We start from the raw sequence: 22,725 nt of genomic DNA, 5'->3' as shown, positions 1-22,725 counted from the left end.
AGAGGAGACTCTGCCTTGGGCCCGCTGGTGTAATAAACTGTACTCCACCATCTGCATTGTCCTTCTGAATGAGTTTGTTTCCCAGAATGCATGGCTACAACATTTGGTGCATTGGCCAGGAAACTCCTCACTTTGAGGAGACAAGTCCCATTTGGGACTACTCCGAGGCCTTGCAACTCGAATCTTCTAGAGAGGGGAAGGAGCTTTGCTCTTCTGGAAGGATTCTGCTTCTCAATGCCCGGACCTTTCATGTTAGCAGGTAGTGGACAGCAACAAGGGAACTGAGCACTCAGGTGAGGAGGAACCCACCCGGCAGGGTGGACAAGGGGGCCTGATCACTCCCCTGGGAGGGATTAGAAGGGGTACAGACCCACAGAAGCCTGGAATAGGCAGGTGGCAACGATTGCTTGGTACACAGGTTGACAAGCGTGTTAGGGCTTAGGAAGGAAAATTGTGAAGGTCATTTAGGAGGTGGTGTCCATGCCGTCTTGGGGAAAATTATTACCAAGCAATTGCCACGGGATTTTTAGGAGAAGAAACTTGGTTTTTGTGTGCTCGTATTCTGCCCTCCCCAAAGAGGTGTCCCATCTGCTATGAAATTCTTGACCCCCTCGGAATTGTCAGGCTAGAAGGAGGGAGATACATAAGTGAGTACGAATTGGCTTTTCTGGAGACAGTCTAGGACGTGGGATATTTAACCCATCTGTATTTTCACCTGCACCTGATCAAGCCGACCAAGGCAGAATGGACTTTGAAAGTTAAGGGAGAAACAGTCTTGGATCATGTGGTGTTCTGGTTCGGCTGTGCTGACCGGCAGGTGAAGACACACTGATCCCTCTTCTCCCTCTGGGATCTGGCAGGTAAGGCTCTTCTCACCCCAATTAGGAAGGAGGCAAAATGGCAATTTAAATGTCATTTAGTGGAAATATCAGAAGTACATAGGGTACTGAGAACTTCATAGACAGAACAAAAAGGAAAAGTAGAAGGTCTGAGAAGGTAAGCAAGATGGGGGGAAGTGAATCTAAGGCAACTGTATTGGAGTGCATGATTAAAATTTTAAAGAAGGGATTTGGAGGAGGCTATGGGGTGAAGATGAAGCCTAATCGCCTCCACATACTCTGTGAGGTCGAATGGCCCCCTGTGGGAGTAGGATGGCTGCCAGAGAACACCATGAACTTAAAAATAGTGGAAACAGTCTATACAGTAGTCACAGGAGAGCCAGAACACCTGGATCAATATCCATATATTGACTTATGGCTAGGGTTAGCTCAAGACCCTCCTACTTGGACAAGGTTCTGTATCCAGAAGGGAAAGGGAAAAATATTAAGAGCACAAAAATTGACTGATGATTAAAAAAAAGGAAATACTACAGGATTTGGATGGGGATGACCTGACCCTTCCCCCATACTGGATAATGACACGCCTGCCTCCCAGTGCTCCACCAGGACAGAAGGCCGCCTTAATGCCCAATCCAGGGCCAGGTAAAGTTCCTGCAGCAGCCACTGCTCTTCCACCAGCTCTCCTGGAGTATGTAGAGCCACCTTTTCGGCAGGATCCAATCCCAGCAATGGAGACCTCTGGTCAACACCCCCAGAATCCCACCTCAGCTGGACCTCCTAGACTGTATCCACCTCTCCTGGCGAGTACTGATGGGAAGGGGGAAGAAAACACAGCAATTAGACAGAGGCTGAGCTCTGCCAAGGAACAGGGGGAACAAACCCCACTACAGATGCCCCTCAGAGACCTACAACAGCCTCCAGTTCAGGACGCATGGGACACTATCATCAGCCCCTGTAGCCTATTATTACCAGCCATTTTTCTCTACAGATATATTAAACTGGCAGAGACATGCTCCACCATACTCAGGGGAGCCACAAGCCATGATTAGGCTAATGGAGACTATTTTTCGAACCTACCGCCCTACATAGGATGACATAATCCAACTACTAGTCTCCCTCTTCAGCACTGAGAACAGACACAGGATCCTAACTGAGGCCAGAAAAAGGTTAAGAGTAATGGCACCTGAGGGTACTGCAAACCTGCAGCAGTGGGCAGAACTAGCCACCCCTGATAAGAGGCCCAATTGGGACTGTAACACAGAGGAAGGGAGGGACCACCTGGAGAGACATTGGGCAGCTATTCTTCAAGGTCTCAAGAAGGGGGCCTGAAAAGCTACGAGTATCACAAAACCCTCCGAAGTGATTTAAAGGGAAAGCGAATCACCTTCTGAGTTCTGCGAAAGATTGTGCTAGGCCTATAGCCTTTATACGCCAATAGACCCAGCCAGAGGCTGCTGGGTCTTAGATGGTGATAAATGCAGCCTTTGTGTCTCTAGCCTACCCTGAAAATGTCAGATGGGGGGACACCAAGTAACTCATGAATTTTTATACATCCCTGAATGCCCAGTACCTGTTAGGAAGAGACTTGCTGTCAAAATTGGGGGCACAAGTGAACTTTCCCCCCATGAAAGACCCAGTGTTCTTTCTTTGAACCCAAGTGGGACCAACAACTTATTTACTCTTCCTCTCAGTAACCCCTCAAGATGAATGGAGGTTGCACAATCTCCCGGAAAGGAAACCGGACAGGCTAAACAGTCAAGAGAGAGAGTTAACTCAACAATTCCCTGAGCTCTGGGCAGAAGACACCCCTCCTCAAGCTTGCAAAACAAGTCCCACTGGTAATAGAACTCAAACTGGGTACAATTATGTCAGCACCCCCCTTGGGGCTGCCAGACCTTGCTAAGCCATTTACTCTTTATGTGACTGAAAAGGACAAGGTGGCTATGGGAGTGTTGTCCCAGATTATGGGGACATGGGACAGACCAGTGATTTATCTCTAATAAGCTGGACAGTGTTGCCACTGGATGGCTGGGATGCTTATGGACAGTTGCTGCAGTTACCTTACTGGTCTGGGAGGCAACAAAGCTGACTTTGGGTCAAGATTTTTTTGGAAAAGTCCCGCATGAGGTCAACACTCTCCTGCGAGGGGACCCCTATAAATGGCTGTCAACATCCCGGATTACTCAATACCAGGGACTGTTATGTGAGAACCCCCATGTTACTACTGAGCCTTGTCAGGCCCTGAATCTGGCCACTCTCTTTCTCATGGGAGAAGGTGGGCCCTCACATGATTGCAAGGAAATATGCCAGCAGACATGACTTGGGAGACCAGCCAATCCTGGACCCAGATTTGATCCTGTACACCAATGGCATCAGCCTGGTGAAACAAGGACAATAACTGTTGGGATATGCAGTAGTCATGGAAGAAACCATCTTTGAGGCTAGCCCTCTGCCATCACACTGGTCTGCTCAACAGGCTGAACTATATGCCCTAATCCAGGCCCTCCAGCTGTCAAAAGGTAAGAAGACAAACATTTACACAGACTTCAGGTATGCTTTTGCCACACTACAGGGCTCTGTATAAGGAGAGAGGCCTTTGACAGCTAGTGAAAAAGATATTAAAAATAAGGAAGAAATTAAGACCCTATTAAATGCTGCCTGGGAACCAAAAAGGGTTGCAGTCATACACTGCTGAGGACGTCAAAAAGAGGATACCCCCGGGCTCAGGGAACAGACTGCAGATGAGACTGCTAAACAAGCAGCCAAGGGCTTGGAGGTGACAAGTGAAGCCCCTATTAAAGCTCTCATATTGGCGGAGCTACCTGAGCTAATGCTCAGTTCAGTTCAGTCGCTCAGCTGTGTCCGACTCTTTGCGACCCCATGAATCGCAGCACGCCAGGTCTCCCTGTTCATCACCATCTCCCGGAGTTCACTCAGACTCATGTCCATCGAGTCCGTGATGCCATCCAGCCATCTTATCCTTGGTCGTCCCCTTCTCCTCCTGCCCACAATCCCTCCCAGCATCAGAGTCTTTTCCAATGAGTCAACTCTTTCCATGAGGTGGCCAAAGTACTAGAGTTTCAGCTTTAGCATCATTCCTTCCAAAGCACACCCAGGGCTGATCTCCTTTAGGATGGACTGGTTGGATCTCCTTGCAGTCCAAGGGACTCTCAAGAGTCTTCTCCAACACCACAGTTCAAAAGCATCAATTCTTCGGTGCTCAGCCTTCTTCACAGTCCATCTCTCACATCCATACATGATTACTGGAAAAACCATAGCCTTGACTAGACGGACCTTAGTCAGAAAAGTAATGTCTCTGCTTTTGAATATACTATCTAGGTTGGTCATAACTTTTCTTCCAAGGAGTAAGCGTCTTTTAATTTCATGGCTGTAGTCACAATCTGCAGTGATTTTGGAGCCCCCAAAAATAAAGTCTGACACTGTTTCCACTGTTTCCCCATCTATTTCCCATGAAGTGATGGGACCAGATGCCAGACTCTCCAAAATACACTGAAGCTTAAAACCAACTAGCCAAAGCAGAAGGGGCCATCAAGACTGAAAAGGGATGGTGGGAATTGCCAAGTGGCAAATTATTGGTGCCAGCTGGTGCCTACTCTGGTAAGCCAAACACACCAAGCAACCCATCTAGGCCATGATAAACTGGAAGAGCTAATTTGAAAATATTTCTTGGTTCCTTGTCTCTCTTCCCTATGCAGGACAAAATCTCAGAACTGCACTGCCTGCTCACAGGTCAATACTGCCTCTTGGCACAGACAGAAACCTCCAGGGATTCAAGTAAAAGGAACGCAGCCCTTTGAACACCTGGAAGTGGACTTCACTGAAAACCTCACCGACACTACCATTACCTGCTGGTCATAGTATGTACATTCTCAGGATGGGTAGAAGCTTTTCCTAGCCAGACTGAAAGAGCATCAAAAGTAGCCCAGTGCCTGCTTAGGGAGATAGTTCCCAGTTTGGATTTCCTACCAGCATTGGATTGGACAATGGCCTGGCTTTCGTAGCTGATTTAGTATAACAAGTATGCAAAACTTTAAACATCAAGTGGAAATTACATACAGCATATAGGCCCCAGAGTTCTGGGATGGTGGAAGGAACCAACCGGGCACTTAAAGAGACATTCTCCAAGTGGATCTTAGACTGACTGTTCCTGGGTGGACTCTTTTCCGATGGCTCTGCTCAGACTCAGGATGACCCCACAGTCCCATGGCTCTTCTTCATACAAAATTGTGTATGGGAGGCCCCCTTGCATAATAAAACAGGTGTCAACAAATTTGCCTCAGGTAAGGGGAGATGAGATATCACAGCAGATGGAACAACTGGGTAAGGTAATAAATCAGGTAACTAAGTCTGTACAAGAAAGGGTACCATTCCTCCTTGGGGAACAGATTCACGAGTTTGTGCCCAGGGATCACGTGTGGTCAAGGATTGGAAACATGACTCCTTGGCCCCACGTTGGAAGGGTCTATATACTGTTGTTCTAACAAGCCCTACTGCAGTTAAAGTTGCAGGTGTCACTCCCTGGATCCATCATATGAGGGTGAAGAGAGCATACCACGCAGACCTGGAGGACGCCGAGTGCACTACACAAAAGGACGCCATTGATCCCCATGAAACCAAGATCATCTTAAAGAAGAAAAAGACATGAAGCTCTACAATCAACTGCTGCTACAAGGACTTGCTGGTATCATCTTGAGACTAACCATAGTTTCAGTACAAAGAGTGCTATAATTAATGTTGAATGTTGTGTATATATTCCTGATCTATCTGGCTATATATCAGCCACCCTAGATGATATGAAAGGTCAGGTAAAAGTTATGTCTGATAATAATCTTCCTTTTTGGACTTCGGTCCTATCTTGGGTGAAGGGTGATTGGTGGAAAACTATATTTACCATTGTTATAGTTGCCTTGTGTTGTTGGAAGAGGGTGTCTGCTATGATCAGTGCGTTCTCTTGGCAAAACTCTATTAGCCTTTGCCCTGCTTCATTCCACATTCCAAGGCCAAATTTGCCTGTTACTCCAAGTGTTTCTTGACTTCCTACTTTTGCATTCCAGTCCCCTATAATGAGAAGAACATCTTTTTTGGATGTTAGTTCTAAAAGGTCTTGTAGGTCTTCATAGAACCTTTCAATTTCAGCTTCTTCAGCGTTACTGGTTGGGGCGTAGGCTTGGATCACAGTGATATTGAACGGGTTGCCTTGGAAACGAACAGAGATCATTCTGTCGTTTATGAGATTGCATCCAAATACTGTATTTCAGACTCTTTTGTTGACCATGGATGGCTACTCCATTTCTTCTAAGGGATTCCTGCCCACAGTAGTAGATATAATGGTCATCTGAGTTAAATTCACCCATTCCAGTCCATTTTAGTTCACTGATTCCTAGAATGTCGACGTTCACTCTTGCCATCTCCTGTTTGACCACTTCCAATTTGCCTTGATTCATGGACCTAACGATCCAAGTTCCTATGCAATATTGCTCTTTACAGCAACAACACAAGAGAAGACTCTACACATGGACATCACCAGATGGTCAACACCAAAATCAGATTGATTATATTGTTTGCAGCCAAAGATGGAGAAGCTCTATACATCAGCAAAAACAAGACTGGGAGCTGACTGTGGCTCAGATCATGAACTCCTTATTGCCAAATTCAGACTTAAATTGAAGAGAGTAGGGAAAACCACTAGACCACTCAGGTATGACCTAAATCAAATCCCTAATGATTATACAGTGGAAGTGAGAAATAGATTTAAGGGCCTAGATCTGATAGACAGAGTGCCTGATGAACTGTGGACAGAGGTTCATGACATTGTACAGGAGATAGGATCAAGACCATCATCAAGAAAAAGAAATGCAAAAAAGCAAATGGCTGTCTGAGGAGGCCTTACAAATAGCTGTGAAAAGAACAGAAGCCAAAAGCAAAGGAAAAAAGGAAAGACATGCCCATCTGAATGCAGAGTTCCAAAGAATAGCAAGGAGAGATAAGAAAGCCTTCCTCAGCGATCAACGCAAAGAAATAGAGGAAAAGAACAGAATGGGAAAGACTAGAGATCTCTTCAAGAAAATTAGAGATACCAAGGGAACATTTCATGCAAAGATGGGCTCAATAAAGGACAGAAACAATATGTACCTAACAGAAGCAGAAGATATTAAGAAGAGGTGGCAGGAATACACAGAAGAACTGTACAAAAAAAGATCTTCATGACCCAGATAATCACGATGGTGTGATCACTCACCTAGAGCCAGACATTCTGGAATGTGAAGTCAAGTGGACCTTAGAAAGCATCACTATGAACAAAGCTAGTGGAGGTGATGCAATCCCAGTTGAGCTATTTCAAATCCTGAAAGATGATGCTGTGAAAGTGCTGCCCTCAATATACCAGCACATTTGGAAAACTCAGCAGTGGTCACAGGACTGGAAAAGGTTAGTTTTCATTCCAATCCCAAAGAAAGGCAATGCCAGAGAATGCTCAAACTACCGCACAATTGCACTCATCTCACATGCTAGTAAAGTAATGCTCAAAATTCTCCAAGCCAGGCTTCAACAATACATAAACCGTGAACTTCCAGATGTTCAAATTGATTTTAGAAAAGGCAGAGGAACCAGAGATCAAGTTGTCAACATCCGCTGGATCATGGAAAAACAAGAGAGTCCCAGAAAACATCTATTTCTGCTTTATTGACAATGCCAAAGCCTTTGACTGTGTGGATCACAATAAACTGTGAAAAATTCTGAAAGAGATGGGAATACCAGACTGCCTGACCTGCCTCTTGAGAAACCTATATGCAAGTCAGGAAGCAACTATTAGAACTGGACATGGAACAACAGACTGGTTCCAAATAGGAAAAGAAGTATGTCAAGGCTGTATATTGTCCCCCTGCTTATTTAACTTATATGCAGAGTACATCATGAGAAACACTGGGCTGGAAGAAGCACAGGCTGGAATCAAGAGTGCTGGGAGAAATATCAATAACCTCAGATATGCAGATGACACCACCCTTGTGGCAGAAAGTGAAGAGGAGCTAAAAAGCCTCTTGATGAAAGTGAAAGAGGAGAGTGAAAAAGTTGGTTTAAAGCACAACAGTCTAAGATCATGGCATCTGGTCCCATCACTTCATGGGAAATAGATGGGGAAACAGTGGAAACAGTGTCAGGCTTTATTTTTCTGGGCTCTAAAATCACTGCAGATGGTGACTGCAGCCATGAAATTAAAAGACGTTTACTTCTTGGAAGGAAAGTTATAACCACCGTAGACAGCATATTCAAAAGCAGAGCTATTACTTTGCCAACGAAGGTCCGTCTAGTCAAGGCTATGGTTTTTCCAGTAATCATGTATGGATGTGAGAGTTGGACTGTGAAGAAAGCTGAGCATGGAGGAATTGATGCTTTTGAACTGTGGTGTTGGAGAACACTCTTGAGAGTCTCTTGGACTGTAAGGAGATCCAACCAGTCCATTTCAAAGGAGATCAGTCCTGGGTGTTCATTGGGAGGACTGATGCTAAAGCTGAAACTCCAATACTTTGGCCACCTCATGTAAAGAGTTGACTTATTGGAAAAGACCCTGATGCTGGGAGGGATTGTGGGCAGGAGGAGAAGGGGACGACAGAGGATGAGATGGTTGGATGGCATCACCGACTCGATGGACGTGAGTTTGAGTGAACTCCGCGAGTTGGAGATGGACAGGGTGGCCTGGCGTGCTGTGATTCATGGATTCGCAAAGAGTAGGACACCACTGAATGACTGAACTGAACTAAACTGAACTGATAGTTGCCTTGATAGATCTGCGTTGTGGACCCATTATTCTACAATGTATTATGAACTTTGTAACCCAAAGGTTGATGTTGTTCTCCCAAATTGGAGGTCAGAGAGTCAGCGTGCAATATATCCCAATGAATGATGCTCATACTATGAATTAAGAGCATCAAGAAGGGGAAATGAAGCAGGAAACAGACAGAACAGGCTCCATTTTGAAAGCAGGACTCCATCTTGGGCCAGACTGTGGACTTTGAACTATATGCCCAGTATCTATGGAAATGACATACCTACTGGAAAACCAGGCCCCTTGGATGGAAGAGACCCAGGGCTCGTACCTAGACTCTCTGTTGCCTAAAAGAATACCCTAATTATCTGTGTAACCGAATAGAATCATAAATTCCATTATGCTTATTGGGGTATGACCACAGGCCTATTGATAATTGTACAGGGTTAACTACCTAGGGTTAAGTCATATGAATCATGGGTTAACTTTGATTGTATCTTTCTGTTCCTTTGTTCAGACTAGTTTCAGGGAATTTGGGGAGGTGGGTTTGGGCATGTACATTTAGGGTATATAAGGTTTTCAGAAAAACTGGTCAGGATCCTTGGCTAAGAGGAGACTCTGCATTGGGCCCGCTGGTGTAATAGCACTCCACTATCTGCATTGTCCTTCTGAATGAGTTTGTTTCCTAGAACACGTGGCTACAACATTCTGTCTGGACTTCTGTGTCAGAAGGCGTATTCTTGATGTATCCGTGGAGAGAGGTGCACTCCCCATCCACCTATTCCTCTGCCACCTTGTTCTCCAGGCTAGGATTTAAAGAATGAAAAAGAATTTTTCAAGCAGCTTACAAGAAGAGTGAGCAAACATTCAATCAAGGGGACAGAAAGCATAAAGGCGAGAGCATGAGGTACCCTGTTCTGGTTGCTTAAGCAATGGGGATGAGAGTGAGAGGAATTAGCTTATTTAGAGACTAGGTCTTGAGTGGATATATGTTTCCTACTGGGAAGCTTGGGCTTCATCCTGTTCCTGGTGAGAACAGTGAAGTATTATAAACAGAAGAGAAATAGAATAAATCTTGCATTTTAAAAAGTTCCCTCTAGGACAATCTGAATGCTCGGGTTGGAGGGGGAAACCTTGAAGCAGGGATTTATTTCAGTTAAGATGCTGTTGCTACAGTCAAAACAAGAGATGAAGAAAGCTAACTAAGGGCATCAACTTGAAAGGAGGAGTTAAATTTATGAGTAAAGATTCATTTTCAAATGTGGTGTCTAAGTGTAGAGGGTGCAGAGTGAGCAGGAAAGGGGAAGATTTATTGCAAGGCATTGGTTTATGCAATTGTGAGAGCTGTCCAGACAAGTCTGAAATGCCATAGAGCAGGCCTTCAGAAGGCAGACTGGAATCTCTCAGGCAGAAAACGACATTGACGATGCACAGGGAGAATTTCTTCTTTCTCAGGGAAACCTTGATTCTCCCTCTTAATGTTACCCAAAAACTGGCTTCACTTCTTGTTGGGTTCTGAGCTAACAGACACAGTCAAGCCAATGATCAGGAGAAAGAAAGGGTTATTACTTGCACCAAGTAAGGAGAACACTGAGCATCTTTCCCAAAGCAGTGTCTCCCTGAATTGCAAAATTGGGGGTGTTTTAAGTGAAGTGTACATGCATATTCATAATGGGGCTTGAGCAAAAAGAGAATTCAGCATAGGACTGTGGCAAAGATTGATAGAATCCAAGCTTGACTTGACTGAAGTCAGGAGGGTCAATATCATCCTCCCATCCTCCACTTGGATGGGAGTCTTAGTTCCTGCAGAAGTCAAAGATATATTATTATGTACTATGTTCCTTGAGGAGGAACTAGGACTCTGCTTTATGACTGTACTCTTCCTTTTCTGTGTTCCTGTATTCCTTTGTCATTCCTATATTTCCTAAGGTCATTAAACGATTGAGACCTGTTCAAAGGCAAGCACTGTCCCCGGCTTAGATCGCAAAATGGTTTAGGCCAAAATGATTTCTCTTTGTCAAGAAAATCATTCCTGGTTCTCCTTCTCCAGGGATCCCCCAATTTATCTGCTTACATTAGGGCCTTTCAGCTGACTGGATCAGACCTATCCAGATTATAGAAAATAATCTCCTCTATTTAGTCAACTGATTGTAGATATTAATCACAAATACAAAATGCCTCCTTAGCAACATCTAGTTAGTATTGGGTTGAATAATTAAGGGCTCTAGCCTAGATAAGTTGACTCATAAAACTGACCTATATATATATATATGTTTAGAATTCTGAGTTACAGGATGTGGAGGGTGGCTGTGGCACTAAGTGAGACACAGAACACATGAGGAAGAGCCCACTGGAAATAACAATGATAGGAAAATTGCCAGTGTTTCATAGATCCTAAGTTGTACTTTTTCTTCTTTACATTTTAATGTTTCTGAAATTAGGATATGTTTCATAACTGATAAACTTTTACCACTATAATTGACTTTTCTCTTATAATTTATAATATGATGGTGTGTTCTACAGTTGATAGCTAATGGATGATAGCTAGTGTTAGCAAGTGAGCTATATACTTTTTAAATTGGTTGTTACAATAAATCAAAAGAATGTTGAGGTGTGACAGAAAACAGCAAAATTCTGTAAAGCAATTATTCTTCAATAAAAAATAAATTAATTTAAAAAAAGAATGTCTCTATGTTCATCAGTGATATTGGCCTGTAGTTTTCTTTTTTTGTGGCATCTTTGTCAGGTTTTGGTATTAGGGTGATGGTGGCCTCATAGAATGAGTTTGGAAGTTTACCTTCCTCTGCAATTTTCTGGAAGAGTTTCAGTAGGATAGGTGTTAGCTCTTCTCTAAATTTTTGGTAGAATTCAGCTCTGAAGCCTTCTGGACCTGGGCTTTTGTTTGCTGGAAGATTTCTGATTACAGTTTCAATTTCCATGCTTGTGATGGGTCTGTTAATATTTTCTATTTCTTCCTGGTTTAGTTTTGGAAAGTTGTACTTTTCTAAGAATTTGTCCGTTTCTTCCACGTTGTCCATTTTATTGGCATATAATTGCTGATAGTAGTCTCTTATGATCCTTTGTATTTCTGTGTTGTCTGTTGTGATCTCTCCACTTTCATTTCTAATTTTATTGATTTGATTTTTCTCTCTTTGTTTCTCGATGAGTCTGGCTAATGGTTTGTCAATTTTATTTATCCTTTCAAAGAACCAGCTTTTGGCTTTGTTGATTTTTGCTATGGTCTCTTTTGTTTCTTTTGCATTTATTTCTGCCCTAATTTTAAAGATTTCGTTCTTTCTACTAAACCTGGGGTTCTCCATTTCTTCCTTTTCTAGTTGCTTTAGGTGTAGAGTTAGGTTATTTATTTGACTTTTTTCTTGTTTCTTGAGGTATGCCTGTATTGCTATAAACTTTCCCCTTAGCACTGCTTTCACAGTGTCCCACAGGTTTTGGATTGTTGTGTTTTCATTTTCATTCATTTCTATGCATATTTTGATTTCTTTTTTGATTTCTTCTGTGATTTGTTGGTTATTCAGCAGCATGTTGTTCAGCCTCCATATGTTGGAATTTTTAATAGTTTTTCTCCTGTAATTGAGTCTAACCTTACCGCATTGTGTTCTGAAAAGATGCTTAGAATGATTTCAATTTTTTTGAATTTACCAAGGCTAGATTTATGGCCCAGAATGTGATCTATCCTGGAGAAGGTTCCATGTGCACTTGAGAAAAAGGTGAAATTCATTGTTTTGGGGTGAAATGTCCTATAGATATCAATTAGGTCTAACTGGTCATTTAAAGTTTGTGTTTCCTTGTTAATTTTCTGTTTAGTTGATCTATCCATAGGTGTGAGTGGGGTATTAAAGTCTCCCACTATTATTGTGTTATTGTTAATTTCCCCTTTCATACTTGTTAGCATTTGTCTTACATATTGTGGTGCTCCTATGTTGGGTACATATATATTTATAATTGTTATATCTTCTTCTTGGATTGATCCTTTGATCATTATGTAGTGTCCTTCTTTGTCTCTCTTCACAGCCTTTGTTTTAAAGTCTATTTTATCTGAAATGAGTATTGCTACTCCTGCTTTCTTTTGGTCTCTATTTGCATGGAATATCTTTTTCCAGCCCTTCACTTTCAGTCTGTATGTGTCCCCTGTTTTGAGGTGGGTCTTTTGTAGACAGCATATATAGGGGTCTTGTTTTTGTATCCAGTCAGCCAGTCTTTGCCTTTTGGTTGGGGCATTCAACCCATTTACGTTTGATGTAATTATTGATAAGTATGATCCCGTTGCCATTTACTTTATTGTTTTGGGTTTGGGTTTATACACCCTTTTTGTGTTTCCTGTCTAGAGAAGATCCTTTAGCATTTGTTGGAGAGCTGGTTTGGTGGTGCTGAATTCTCTCAGCTTTTGCTTGTCTATAAAGCTTTTGATTTCTCCTTCATATTTGAATGAGATCCTTGCTGGGTACAGTAATCTGGGCTGTAGGTTATTTTCTTTCATCACTTTAAGTATGTCCTGCCATTCCCTCCTGGCCTGAAGAGTTTCTATTGAGAGATCAGCTGTTATCCTTATGGGAATCCCCTTGTGTATTATTTGTTGTTTTTCCCTTGCTGCTTTTAATATTTGTTCTTTGTGTTTGATCTTTGTTAATTTGATTAATACATGCCTTGGGGTGTTTCACCTTCAATTTATCTTGTTTGGGACTCTCTGTTTCTTGGACTTGGGTGATTATTTCCTTCCCCATTTTAGGGAAGTTTTCAACTATTATCTCCTCAAACATTTTCTCATCATGTTTCTTTTTGTCTTCTTTTTCTGGGACTCCTATGATTCCAATGTTGGGGCATTTAACACTGTCCTGGAGGTCTCTCAGATTGTCCTCATTTCTTTTAATTTGTTTTTCTTTTTTCCTCTCTGATTCATTTATTTCTACCATTCATTTCTTCTACTTCACTAATCCTATCTTCTGCCTCTGATATTCTACTATTTGTTGCCTCCAAGTGTTTTTGATCTCATTTATTGCATTATTCATTATCTATTGACTCTTTTTTAATTTCTTCTAGATCCTTGTTAAACCTTTTTTGCATCTTCTCAGTCCTTGTCTCCAGGCTAGTTATCTGTGATTCCATTTTGATTTCAAGATGATTTGGGAGAATGGCATTGAAACATGTATAATATCATATATGAAACGAATTGCCAGTCCAGGTTCAATGCATGATACTGGATGCTTGGGGCTGGTGCACTGAGACAACCCAGAGGGATAGTACAGGGAGGGAGGAGGGAGGGGGGTTCAAGATGGGGAACACGTGTATACCTGTGGTGGATTCATGTTGATGTATGGCAAAACCAATACAATATTATAAAGTAATTAACCTCCAATTAAAATAAATAAATTTATATATAAAAAAAGAATATCTCAAGGTTGTAAAGATCTTACTAGACTCACTCCCATGGCCCACTCTCATAATATACATTTTAAGATAGTTGGATTAGTCAGAAGGTTTTCCAGAAGGAGAAACTGTTCTCAAGCAGGATACATTATTGTTCTATAATCCTTAGTACAGAGTTTAAACTGAGTTGTTTTGTTGTGTAATCATCAGCTCCAGGCTTAAAGAAAAAAGCCTTAAATGTATATTCCTTAAATGTAGAAAAAAGTTTGGCCTTTTCTCCTCCTTGAGAATTACAGACCCCTATCTCCTCCTTGGAAAAGGAAATGGCAACCCACTCCAGTACTCTTGCCTGGAAAATCCCACTGACGGAGGAGACAGGTAGGCTACAGTCCATGAGGTAGAAAAGAGTCGGACACAAGAGACCCAGACTCCTTTCTCCTCAGGGACCTCAGGTTTCCTATCAACCTGCCTAAGGATAGACTCTCTCACACCTTATATAGACTCTCTCACCTTATATTGGAAACATCACAGTGGTTTGGTTTAATTCGGTTCCTTTAATTTGAGATGCCTGAGGCACATGGATAGTGCTAGTTCATAGAACATATAGGTTGAAAACTTACTGAAACTCAGTTAGGAGTCTTGTCACGGGGATAGAGTTTTTAAAGTCACCTATATTCAACTGAATGTTGAAGCAATGGAAATGGATAAAATCCTCAGGGAAAGCAGGTAGAGTGAGAATAGTCAGTGGAACAGTCAATCCTAAAGAACACCCAACCTTAAGGGAGGAACAAAGGGAAGGAAATTAGAGAAAAAGGAAAGGAAAGTCACAGAAGCATAGGGAGCAGACAACTTTAAATATAGGGCAAAGATGATCAATGTCAAATGTAATGAGAGGACCAGTAAGTACCCACTGAGCATGTAACTAATGACTTCCAGTATGACTTCAGTAGGGTGGGGAGAAGGAAGGCAGGTGCACTGGATTGAGGAATCAGAGAGAAGCAGGATGGCAGGGGTCACAGACGCTGCTGCTGATCAGGATGCTGCAGCAACAGTTGCTAATCAGGAAATGGACAAGATTCACAGACAAGGAAGAAGCAGCTGAGAAACAGTAGAGCAGCACTGGGGATACAATAATGCCTCTAGGGATGCACACAGCAATATCTTTGAGCTGTTTTATAGAAATAAAATCCCAAACAAATGGAAGGTGCTAGTATTCTTCATTTCAAAGAAGGTCAGTTTGATAATGCCAAGAAATTTATCATTCTTTAAGGAAACTTAGCTAAGGAGGAATAGATTGACAAAAGAAACTAAATGGAAGGGACAAGGTCAAAGGTGGTTTCCTTGGAAGTGACTCAGACTTTAATCTGTTTCTAGGAACAATAGTAAGGATGTGGGCCTTGGCTAACGTATCAAGTGAAGTTTGGTTATCAGATCATTTGATTGACAGCTTGAACTCTAACAAAGTATGCTCAAAGGTGAGAGGGAGGAAGCCAGTCAATTAGGCAGGGCTCACCCAAAAGAGGTGATTCAACAGTTTAATGACTAGACTATTTACAAAGATGTGAGCAGGATACAGGGAAACTAAATATAAGGTTGGTAGAAGCAGTGACTCCTCAAAGAACAAGGACAAGAAATTACTGGAATCTGGAAAGACTGGTAAGCTTTGGAGAGAGATGCCACAGTTCCCTAGGGAGAGAGAAATGGGTGTGAATTCTCTGACCTCCCCTCCTTCTGCCCTCTTACCTCTCATGGGGCCTCCTTTTGAATGAATTTAGCAGGAAGACAGGGGATGGTCTATTTGATGAAAAGGGTAGTAATCAGCCTCCTGGAGTACAGAGCAGAGTGGAGAAGGGTGATGAGTGGATTTCATGGAGCAAATGGAAGGTACTCAGCAGAAGAGAGCTGTTTCTGAATGGGAGACAACCTGGGTCAATGTTACTCCCCATGAAGACAAAGAGATTCTGTGATGTATGCTAGCAGTAGTGACAAAAAAGTGCTATTCTAGTTTTTCCCTAGTTAATGAGAAACTGATATTTGTATCAGTTTGTATCAGCCCCAATATTCTTGTCTTAATTCAATTCTGTTGCTCATGTGGTATTGTGTATAATGAAAACAACCAATAACATATGATTTTAAAAAGATTCTAATTCTCTGCTGCAGAAATAAATTACTGACATAATGTTTTATCTTTATATTAAAATACAACTTTCCATTAAGAGGATGCTTCTCCTTTTAAAAATCTGAACAAATTTATGTTTTAGAAAAATTACTGAAACTGATTAGATTTAGCCCTGAAAAAAAATTCAGTGTTAAAACTTCCAGTAGGTCTTGCAGACCAAGTGACATCAATAATGTTGATTCCATACCTATTTCATTTTTAGTATCATTATAGACAAATTTAGCTAGCAGACAATTTAATATTTTATCAGATCAGTTCAGTTCAGTTGCTCAGTCGTGTCCGACTCCTTGCAACCCCATGAACCACAGCATGCCAGGCCTCCCTGTCCATCACCAACTGAGTTTACCCAAAGTCCTGTCTGTTGAGTTGGTGACGCTATCCAACCATCTCATCCTCTGTCGTCCTCTTCTCCTCCTGCCTTCAATCTTTCTCAACATCAGGGTCTTTTCAAATGAGTCAGCTCTTCACATCAGGTGGCCAAAATATTGGAGTTTCAGCTTCAACATCAGTCCTTCCAGTGAACACCCAGGACTGATTTCATTAAGGATGGACTGATTGGATCTCCTTGCAGTCCAAGGGACCCTCAAGAGTCTTCTCCAACACCACACTTCAAAAGCACCAATTCTTCTGTGCTCAGCTTTCTTTATAGTCCAACTCTCACGTCCATACATAACTACTGGAAAAACCATACGCTTGACTAGACAGACCTTTGTTGACAAAGTAATGACTCTGCTTTTTAATATGATGTCTAGGTTGGTCATAACTTTGCTTTCAAGGAGTAAGTGTCTTTTAATTTCATGGCTGCGATCACCATCTGCAGTGATTTTGGAGCCCAAAAGAATAAAGTCTGACACTGTTTCCACTGTTTCCCCATCTATTTCCCATGAGGTAATGGGACCAGCTGCCATGATCTTCGTTTTCTGAATGTTGAGCTTTAAGCCAACTTTTTCACTCTCCTCTTTCACTTTCATCAAGAGGCTCTTTAGTTCTTCTTCACTTTCTGCCATAAGGGTGGTGTCATCTGCATATTGATGTTTCTCCCAGCAATCCTGATTCCAGCTTGCGCTTTCTCCAGCCCAGTGTTTCTCATGATGTACTCTGCATATAAATTAAATAAGCAGGGGGGCAATATACAGCCTTGATGTACTCCTTTTCCTATTCGGAACCAGTCTCTTGTTTCATGTCCAGTTCTAACTTGCTTCCTGACCTGCATACAGGTTTCTCAAGAGGCAGGTCAGGTGGTCTGGTATTCCCATCTCTTTCAGAATTTTCCACAGTTTATTGTGATCCACACAGTCAAAGGCTTTGGCATAGTCAATAAAGCAATGTAGATGTTTTTCTGGAACTCTCTTGCTTTTTCCATGATCCAGCAGATGTTGGCAATTTGATCTCTGGTTCCTCTGCCTTTTCTGAAACCAGCTTGAACATGGAAGTTCACAGTTCACATATTGGTGGAGCCTGGCTTGGAGAATTTTGACCATTACTTTACTAGCATGTGAGATGAGTGCAATTGTGCAGTAGTTTGAGCATTCTTTGGCATTGCCTTTCTTTGGGATTGGAATGAAAACTGACCTTTTCCAGTCCTGTGGCCACTGCTGAGTTTTCCAAATGTGCTGGCATATTGAGTGCAGCACTTTCACAGCATCATCTTTCAGGATTTGAAATAGCTCCACTGGAATTCCATCACCTCCACTAGCTTTGTTCATAGTGACACTTCCTAAGGCCCACTTGACTTCACATTCCAGGATGTCTGGCTCTAGGTGAGTGATGACACCATTGTGCTTATCTGGGTCATGAAGAACTTTTTTGTATAGCTCTTCTGTGTATTCTTGCCACCTCTTCTTAATATTTTCTGCTTCTGTTAGGGCCATACCATTTCTGTCCTTTATTGCACCCATCTTTGCATGAAATGTTCCCTTGGTATCTCTAATTTTCTTGAAGAAATCTCTAGTCTTTCCTATTTTATTTTATCAGATAAGCCAATCCAGTTTCTACAAATGTGAGACCTTAGAGAAATAGTACTTAGAACTAACAGATTTCAAATTTGCATTTTTTAAATTACTTTCATCAACATACATGTCCACATGCACACTTTCTGGATCAATAACTCATTATTATTCAGAGATTTTTCTGATATTAATATGGAAGGCAGAATTGGTAATAAATTTGTAGATAATCCTCAGGAAATTTTCCTTTCATAAATTTCAAATATGAAATCAAATATGTCAGGGGAGTATGTAATTTCCTCAGTTCTGTCTCACCATTGCAAAGATTTGAAACGGTGGACTAATGTTACAGCTGAGTTACAGCTCAGAGTTCTATCTGGCAAGCAAAGGAAAGTACACCCTTAAGGCATGAGGGTGGGTGACCCCAAAAGAAAGGCCTTGGCTTCCTCTTTTTATATGTTTTGTCTCCTCCCCCCTGAGCCTGCCCTATGCAAATTGGGCTAGCCAAGAAGGAGGCGTGTTTGTTTCACCTGAAGTTCTCACTCCAGTCCGTGGATTTTCTTTTGTTCCATTTTCTCAGGCTTTTCTCTTTGTCTTTTAGCCACCGCCAGTTCGGACTCTTTTTTCCTATTCTAACTACCTGACATTCCCCTCCTCAAGAGATGGGAGGCCCAATTCTTTGGGAATAGGGTTGTTGAGGTCTCTCTGGCTACTTCCTGCTGATCTGGGATTGCGAGGGGCATTGGGCCTCCCCTTCTTGCTAGTCTCAAGCCTGAGTCCTTATAGTGGAGACCATCTAAAGGTATGTGATATTTTCCATGGTCAGGTGTAGTTTTATATTTCCTTGTTGAACTAGCACTGCATTTTGTAGCTTGTTGACTTGGGCAGAGACAAAAAGGGGTTAAATAATTGATAACACATGAAGCAATCATAAGCAGTATCAATATGGTGATAACAGGGGTTAGTTGGGGCATTAGCCAACTATTCCCCTTCACCAGGAGAAGGAACCCCCAAGGAGAGATTGTAGCCACCCTGAGGACTCTCCACCTCATTCTTTGAGATCCTATAGGATATGAAAGTTTTTCTTGAGGATTGCGAGACTTTCTTTAACTTACCTGGAAGTATTTACCCAGAAACAACACATTTCATTCAAGATGGCTCAAGTCCCTCCTTTTTCAGGGATCAGGAGATCTATCTCCTGTCTATTTTGGAGTACAACCTCTGCCAAGCTGTGTTGGCTCTTTAGAGCTGTCCTGAGAAATCTTATTCCCAGAAACTTAATTTTGGGGGTGTTCATTAGAATGGCACTCATTTGTAGTCCTGGCTAGGTATCTGAGATCTCCCAGGGCTCACAGGTAAATTGAGTGTCCTCTTCTGTTTTCTTCCAGGGCTTGGCTCATGAGTAGTGAATCCAGGATTCATGCCCTGGTACCTTGACTGCTGTGGAGGTAAAAAGTATTACAGGGTAGGGGCCCTTCCATGTGGGCTGGAGTTGAGTTTTTGGGGACCCATCTTTCCAGACTTTAATTAGGACTTGAGTCCCTGAGGCATATAGTGGTGGCTCTTTAGAATCTCTTGGGACCTGGTTGACACCCCACAAGCATATTTGTTGTTGGAACTGCCCAACGACCATGTATAAGACCATGGATATAATAAGACCAAAGGGTCTGAGCCTCTGGGAAGAGGTTGTTGACATAAGCGAAATGTCTCACATATAGCATCTCATAAAGACTAAGACCAACCTGTTCCTCAGGGGCAATATGGATGTGGAGGAGAGCTATTGGTAAAGCCTCCTTCCATCCCAGGGAGGTCTCCTGGGTTATCTTTTTTTATTGCTGATTTTAAGAATTGGTTGACTTTTCCTACTTTTCCTAAAGACTGAGGTCTCCAGGCTCAATGGAGGTAATAAGTAATACCCAATGCCTGCAGTTCTGGACACCTGGGTTTGATCCCTAGGTTGGGAAGGTCCCCTGGAGAAGGGAAATGCTACCCACTCCAGTATTCTGGTGAATTCCATGGACTGTATAGTCCATGGGGTTGCAAAGAATCAGACACGACTGAGCAAACTTCACTTTCACTTTCTTTCAATGCATTAGAGACCCCTTGGGTGACCTTAGAAATAAATATCCCATTATCACTGGGTAATGACCTAGGCAGGCCAAACCTCAGAATGATTTATTTATTTATTTATTTTTACCACCTCCTTGGCTTTCTCAGTCCGAGTGGGAAGATTTTCAATCCATCCTGTGAATGTATCATGACTAGTAGGTGTTTATACCCTTGAGAAACTGGCATCCTGGTGAAGTCCATCTGCCAATACTCTCCTTGGTAAATCCCATACCGTTTGATAGACTGGATGAGCTGGGGTCTTTGAGAGCCTTGGGGGCTGTTTAACTGGCAAGTGGGACAAGAGGATACCATTTTCCTTATAGTTGTCTGGAGGCCCGTTCCTCTGAAGGACCTTTCTAGTAATCTTTGGAGGGCCTTCTCCCCTAAATGAGTGGTGGCATGTAAGAAGTTAACCAACTTCCACTCGAGGTTCCCAGGCAGAAAAAGGAGTCCCTCCTTTTGGAACCCACCCCATATGATCTTCTTGAAAGCCCTCACTCTTAGCTTTAAGAGTCTCACCTTCAGTATATGAAGGGGTTTCTGGCAAATTAGTCTGCAGAACTAAGGTGGCAACCCCTACTAGGTCATTGTTCTGTAATGCTGCTCTCTTAGCTGCCTGATCAGCTTCTTGGTTCCCTCGTGCCACTTCCGTGCCCCCTTTTTGGTGTCCTTTATAGTGGGAGACTGAAACCTCAGGGGGCAGATGCACAGCCTCCAAGAGCCTAAGGATTTGATCACTGTACTTTATTGGGGACCCTCGGGTGGTCAAGTGACCTCTTTCTTTCCAAATAACAGCATGCACATATAGCACCAGAAAGGCATACTTGGAGTCAGTGTAAATGGCTACTCTTTTTCCTTTTCCCAGCTCTAAAGTTCAAGTCAGGGCTATGCGCTCAGCCAACTGGGCTGAAGTACCTGGTGGCAAACGCCTAGCCTCAGTGGTCTCAAAGTTGGAGACTATTGCATATCCAGCTCTTCTTTTTCCATCTAAGCCAAAGCTGTTTCCATCAGTGAACCAAATTTCCTCAGGATTAGTCAGAGAATCTTCTGACAACCCTCTCTGGATTTTATCCAATGATCCAAAGTTTCTAGGCAAGAATGAAAGGGGAGAGAGCCCTCAGGGGTGGGCAGGAGGGTAGCTGGGTTAAGAAAGTCACAAGGGGATATAGTCACTGATGGATTTTCCATCAGCACTGCTTGGTATCTGAGGATCTTTTGATGAGACATCCATAAATGACATCTCACATTCAGGAGTTTTTTTCACTTGGTGGCTGGTAAAAATAGTTAGTTTGCCCCCAAGAGAGAGTTTTAAAGCATCTTCTATCAGGACTGCAATAGCAGCAAGATTTCGAAGGCAGGGAAAGATCTCTTCCCAATAAAGGAATAAGGCACTCAGGGATCATCAGAAACTTGTGGGAAAATATTTGTCCATCCCAGCAACAAAGAAGTGCTTGGATGAATCTTTTCGTAATTGTTTTCCCTGTAGCACCCAAAATGTTAGAGGTTTGGGAGGAAAAGGCTCTGGAGTAGGAGGTCAGGACAGAGTAGGTAGGCCCTGTGTCAACCAAAAAATTCTCGGACCTACCTGCCACATCCAGTTGCACCCTTGGCTCCAGCCCCATGATGGTTATCTGTGACAGGTGGGCTGGATGAGGTGGGCCCCTTCAGTCTTGTTGAACCATCATGAGGGAAGGCTTGGAGCTTGACCTTGAGGCTCTTGGGTCCTGAGGGCAGAGTGCTGAACAATTTCCCAAATGATGGCATTTGAAGCAAGCTGTTTTAGGAGACTTGCCAGTTTGGAAACTCTCTGGCCCAATATCCCACCTGTCTACAGGTTAGGCATTTACCTCGTGCCTATCCTTCAAGAACTCAGGGTTTGCCATAGGGCTTCCCTGGAGGGTGGCCAGAATCTGGGTATGCCTTGTCTCTTTCCTTCTCACCCTTTCCTGGGCCTTGGCCTCCTTCTCCTATTCTCTTTTATAAAAGATATTGGTGGCTATCTGGACCATGTCATCTAAAGAGGCAGCAGGGTCCTGCTACTGTAGCTGTTGTAACTTTATCCTGATGTCTGATGCACATTGGGACAGGAACTTGTCCTTTAAAGTCACCTGTCCCTCATAAGAGTTTAAGTCCAGACTGGTTAACTTTTGGAGGGCCTCTTTTAGCCTTTCCAGAAAGGCAATGTGGTTCTCATTGGGCTCCCGGGTTATTGCTGAGACTGGGCACAGTCCCACAATAATAGGTTTCCTTCTATTTCCATGGGTGGACTTCCTTAGGGGTGAGTCTTTCTGAAGCTTATCCTACCCAGAACTGTTGCAACCTGAGAGCTCGGTGTCCCCAGGTCAGGGTGCAGATCGCCAGGCAGGTTGAAGCACGACAACCTCCTGGAGATCGAATCCCCAGGCAGGTTGAGACATGTTGAACTTGTGAGAACTGGCTAGCTGGGCAGGTCAAGGCATGTTGACCTCCTGGGACCCCTGGACT

This window comes from Oryx dammah, unplaced genomic scaffold, assembly GCF_014754425.2.
Source record: "Oryx dammah isolate SB20612 unplaced genomic scaffold, SCBI_Odam_1.1 HiC_scaffold_19, whole genome shotgun sequence".
In the NCBI taxonomy this organism is placed as follows: domain Eukaryota; kingdom Metazoa; phylum Chordata; class Mammalia; order Artiodactyla; family Bovidae; genus Oryx; species Oryx dammah.
The sequence above is the reverse complement of the archived record's forward strand: the minus strand, read 5'-3'. Positions refer to the sequence as shown.